This window comes from Danio rerio, chromosome 16 (assembly GCF_052040795.2).
Source record: "Danio rerio strain M-AB ecotype USA chromosome 16, GRCz13ab, whole genome shotgun sequence".
Taxonomy (NCBI): Eukaryota; Metazoa; Chordata; class Actinopteri; order Cypriniformes; family Danionidae; genus Danio; species Danio rerio.
Genome location: NC_141036.1, coordinates 12,889,579 through 12,895,590, shown reverse-complemented (window position 1 = coordinate 12,895,590; position 6,012 = coordinate 12,889,579).

The window sequence follows — 6,012 nt, the reverse complement described above, 5'->3', positions numbered from 1 at the left end:
AAAAAAAGAATGCTGCTACTTGTTCAAACTACTTATTTGAAATTAGCTAAAGCAACAATTCTTGAGTTTTTTTTGGGACAGTATATTTGTTTTATGTTCAATCCATTTAAATTTGTTAAAACAATTATGTTAACTCAGGCCCGGATTGACTAATCAGGAGGATTGGGAGAATTCCTGGTGGGCCGGTCCGTTTTTTTCGCTCTCGAGGGCTGGTGTTCCTAGCTGCTTGCGCTCTCAGCAGTCGCACTTTTTTTATTCATTTATTTATTTATTTTAACAATAGCCTCACTCTTTTTATTCATTATTTTGACGCAACTCCGCTCTTTTTATTTATTTTCTCGCAGCCCCATGCATGAGCAAAATGCAGCCAGCCTGCGGGTTAATGATGACTAATGTAACTATCATTCAACCCCAAACAGCAGCACCTTAGTGAATATAAGAATTCGAATAAATTATATTAATGAATATTACACCTGTTCAATAAAAATCAGATAATTCACTACATTAATAAATCTGACATAACTTGATCAGAAATCTAAAAAGGGGAGAAAAAGCCATCAATAGAAAGTAATACTGTGGTTAAAAGAGTCATGCAGATGACAGTGCAAAACTTATTTTTTATTCCAAACAAACCAGGATGTCAGTGCCATTGTGGTCCAGTGGTTGGTGTGTTGTGTTACGGTACTGCTGATCCGAGTTCAAACCTCACCTGAGTATATATATTTTTTTTTTTCATTTTGAATGTTAAGACATATAATACTGTTTGGGTTACTTATGTAGGTGTACATATTTTATTTAAAGTTTTGTGTGACCACCATTACAAAGTACTGGATATCTATACAGAATTTTGCACAGAATATATATTCAGATATTGCAGAAAAGGACACTGTGATGTTTTAAAAGATAGTGTTGGAGATTTAGCTACCCATTAATGTTCTCATATTCATAAAAAAAAACATTTGAAGTTCTAAAGCAGCTGTTTCATTGAAAAAGACGTGTTAGTGTCATTAGAAACTGAATTGGAAATGACCTTATTTTAATATAGTCAGTCATGAACTGAGGTGGGCTGGTCTAAGGCTTGAAACTTTAGGGCTGAAAATGAGTCCCAATCTGGCCCTGTGTTAACTCAATCATTTTGTGTTAGGACAACATGAAGTAATTGTGTGGAACCGAGCAGTTTTTACAGTGTATGCTAATTCAGTTTAAAAAGTTCTCCCCCACAAATTTAAATTCTACCATCATTTACTCACCCCTTTCTTGTTCAAAACTTATTTAAGTTGTTTTTTTTCTGTTGAATACAAGAGAAGATATTTTGAAGACCTTGATTTTAAAAATCATCACCTAACACTGGCATAAAAACATGTCAAAAAGAACTGTAATCGATTTTTGATGTGCTTTTAGAGGCTAATGATAGATGTCAGTTTGATGTTTTTTGATGTTGACATCAAATAGATTTGCATTTTTAATGTGTTTTTGATGTCACTTATACATCAAGGTGCCTACTGGGTAGTAAATAAACATTAGTTTCTAATTTTAACACATAAACAAATACAAAAATCACATACTTTTGCACTTTTACTAATTGAAAGAGGTAACTTACTACCTTTACTCTAGTAATATTTTTAAAGGTTATCTGTGTCTGTCTTAAGTTTGATCTGTGTACTTCAGCCACTATACAGCTTTTAATTTATCAGAATTGGTCACTACAAACGCACAGACAATGAACAGTGCATGAGCCAGGTGTCTTACACCCACACACATACCCTAAGAGTTGAATTACGGCTAACTGAAAAGTTTATCAGAAAAAAAAATCAGACATACTGGAGTGCCCAGATGATATTCTATTTCCTTAACACGCACTTGCAAACACTGGCTCAATCTGGTTATGAATATTCTCCTAAATGGTAATAAGTAATTGTAAATCACTCGAGGCAGTAGCTGTCTTCCGGTTCCTACCTTGGCAGGGGTGTACAGATATTACCCTGACGCACACAGATACACGCTCTGATGCAAGCTGCTGTGCTGGAAGACATTAAGACGGTAGAAAAGTGAATGACTGTGTGTTGTGGTCAGGTCAGTAGGTGAAATTAAACATTTCAATGCAAAGAGGAAATGGGGTTGTGTATTTGCTTTGATTTCCGTTTATTTACTTTATCACATACTATTTTTTTTTTAACATGAGCAATACTAAATACATCTTAGATACAATAACAAATCTCCAACAGGCCCGAGAGAGACCAAGGGAGAGCAGAAGAAAGTATGCGAACAGAATAAGGATGGAGGACAGCCCACGCGAAAAGGAACGTTTTACAGGGTGGGCAAGTCTTTCCATACTCCCCCTTTCCTTGTGTCTCATCTGTCCATCTCATGAGCATGCTAACATTTTGCAGACTTCAGTTCAGTCTGTTAATGCGCACGCACACAAACACAAGAATGCTGACCGTCCCGACTTTAGTCTGCTTAAACATTCTTTCCTCACCTGTCATTGTATGTGTCTTGTCTGTATCACTTTCCCAGTCTGGTTCCAAAATCATATTTCTTGCTCATGTTTTTTTCCCCCCTCTTGTTTTACAGTAAAAAGGAGGAGAAGAAAAAACTAAGCATCCGGGTATACTTTATTCTGAGTGTCCACTTTGGACATTATTACTGGCAGGCACAGGACATCAACATGACGTCAGATAGACGTTGTTCCCTAACGTCGTGGGTATGTTGCATTTTGTTTACATAAAATTCATCAGAGCCATGTCAATGTCTAATATCCAATCTAAAATCAACCAAATATCAACGTCTAATAATGTTACAGCCTGACGTTGTGTGAATGTTACCACTATTATATCTATCAGACGTTGGATTTTGGTTGCCATACCTGATAAATAAATATCAGTATTTGACCTCACTATGAAGTTGGTTTAAGATGTTGGCTTGACGTCGGATATTGGTCACTTTCTAACACAACCTAAAATCAACCAAATATCAACTTAATTTGACGACGTAAAAATAACGTCCTTAAACGGTGAATAGACACTGAATTTTGGTCACCTGAAATCACAGCCTAAATCTAATCTTATCATAACATCTTATGATGTTGTGTGCCTGCTGGGTTTTGATTATTAATACATTTGCAACTGCATGCAAATTATCCTTTTTACAGTATTACTAGAGTATTAGTTTGGTTAGGCTGACAGTTAGTCAGAGTTAATTATAGTCACAGTAGAAAGTCTGCTGAGGACCAGCAAAATAAAATGTTAGCAGACATTAAGCAGACAGACTACTAATAATACTTGCTAGTTGACTTGTAGCTATCATATCATAAAGAGGACCATCAAAAGAAAGTCTTACCAAAGGTACTACCACAATACCAATGGTTTAACTTCAAATAATTAAGAAATCAGTATTTGGTCAAATAGCGCTAATGTTGTGACTCGGTATTGAAACCAATTGTCATTTTCAGGGGGGGGAAGCTCTAAATAGGAATATCCATTCATTTATTTTCCTTCGGCTTAGTCCCTTATTTATCAGGGGTCACCACAGCAGAATGAACCTCTAACTATTCGGGAATGTTTTACCCAGCGGATGCCCTTCCAGCCACAACCAAGCACTGGGAAACACCCACACACACTCACATTCACACTCTCTCTCTCTCTCACACACACACACTACACCAGGGGTGCTCAATTCTGTTCCTGGAGATCTACCTTCCTGCAGATTTCAGTTGCTACCTATATCAAACACACCTGCCTGTAATTATCAAGTGGTGTTCAGGTCCTAATTAATTGGTTAAGGTGTGTTTGATATGGGTAGCAACTAAAATCAGCAGGAAGGTAGATGTCTAGGAACAGGAATGAGCACCCCTGCTCTACAATCTACACACATACACTATGACCATTGTAGTTTATTCAAGTCACCTATATGGCTTGTCTTTGGACTGTGGGTGTCACAGTCACCAGTGATCTAATTCTTACAGATTGCTGGTAAACACACAGATCACATAGGACAAGTCTGCTGGTATATGGACTATGGTCCAGTCATGCAACACACACACACCTGCTCCAAGTCTTCATTGATTACATTCCCACAGCTGATGCTGCTCATGGACTGATTACACACACATGTATACGGCTCACTGACACTCTTATGGCTCAGTCTTGTTATACTGCTTGTAAACATTACGATGCGGTTTCCTTGCCTTCTGTGTTTGAACCTTGCGTTGTTGTGTTTGTTGTCTGCCTTTTGACCATCTGCCTGTTTTATCGACCACAACTCTGAATTTCCTGTATTTTTTTAGTGTCCCACTTCACATTACAGTGGGGAAACCGGAGCACCCGAAAGAAACCCAAACACCACACAGAAATGCCGGAACTCAAACCAGTGACCTTCTTGCTGTGAGGCAACAGTGCTAACCACTGAGCCACCGTGCTGGCCTAAATGACAATATTGTTGTTTGGAAGACTGAGAATTGGGAGTCTTTAATTTTTTTTAACATCTGTACACATCCAGGATTTAACCAATAAGTGAGGTAAGCAGTCGCTTAGGGCCCCAGGGAACTTTGGGCCCCCATATAAATACTTAGAAGTATAAATTATACCTATAAATTATTTATATACAACATTTTCTATCATATTTTGTCTAATAAATAAAATTGCATTGTAATTATTACGTCTACATCTATTATGTCTCCCAGCCCCAATAATGGAGCAGTCCAGCGGTCAAATCCGATTAAGATTTAGTTTTAAAAACTAATCAATTTATCGGCAGCTAGCTCTCTGCAACTCTCACATGGTCGCCCACTGAAGCTAAGCAGGGCTGTGCCCAGTCAGTACCTGGATGGGAGACCACATGGGAAAGCTAGGTTGCTGCCGGAAGTGGTGTTAGTGAGGCCAGCAGGGGGCGCCCAACCTGCGGTCTGTGTGGGTCCTAATGCCCCAGTATAGTGACGGGGACGCTATACTGCTCAGTGAGCGCCGTCTTTCGGATGAGACGTTTAACCGAGGTCCCGACTCTCTGTGGTCGTTAAAAATCCCAGGATGTCCTTCGAAAAGAGTAGGGGTTTAACCCCGGCATCCTGGCCAAATCTGCCCACTGGCCTTTGTCCATCATGGCCTCCTAACCATCCCCATATTCAATTGGCTGCATCACTGTCTCCTCTCCACCAATCAGCTGGTGTGTGGTGTGCTGTCTGGCGCAAAATGGCTGCCGTCGTGTCATCCAGGTGGATGCTGCACACTGGTGGTAGATGAGGATATTCCCCCCACTGTGTGAAGCGCTTTGAGTGCCCAGAAAAGCGCTATAGAAATGTAAGGAATTATTATTATTATTTGTATTTTTTATATTATTATTTTAAGAAAAATATAGAAAAGAAGATTGAGTGGCATAAGAAAAAGTCAGCAATAAAAAGAAACAAATAAACAAATAAATACAAAGGGTTTTGTTTTCCATGACTGGAATTGCTTGGGGACACCGAATCACTAAATCTGCCCCTTTACACATCCACTGGCCACTTAATCTGCTGCAAATATTTAAGTTCACCAATATCCGTGTCTAAATTTGGATCTTTAAAGCACTGATTGACATGTTTCTGGCATCTGCAGTGTGTAGCTTTTTATATCTTAACCACATGTAGCCCATAGTCATATTCCAGGATGACAATGTCAAGATTCATCAGGCTGTGAAAGAGAATTGACCACCAGATGACATTAAAGTCATTGAACTTCTTGAGCGTGAAGTAAGCAGATGCTCCATTATCAGGGTCAGATAATGGAGGTGCTCCCATTATTAGGATTTTGGCCTAAAAATGAATAAGCGCTACAGTTTGCAACATTGCATAAGGTTGTCAACAATACAACAAATAACATACTTCATAATGAAAGCGACACTATCATTCTGGGATGAACCGCTCCGTTAAATGTACATCCCCAAACATGTTCATGGTCAAATCTTATATGTGTATATAATTTTTTGCAACCTCTATCTCTTTTCCATCTACTGTATATCTCCTCTCTCTATCTCTTCATC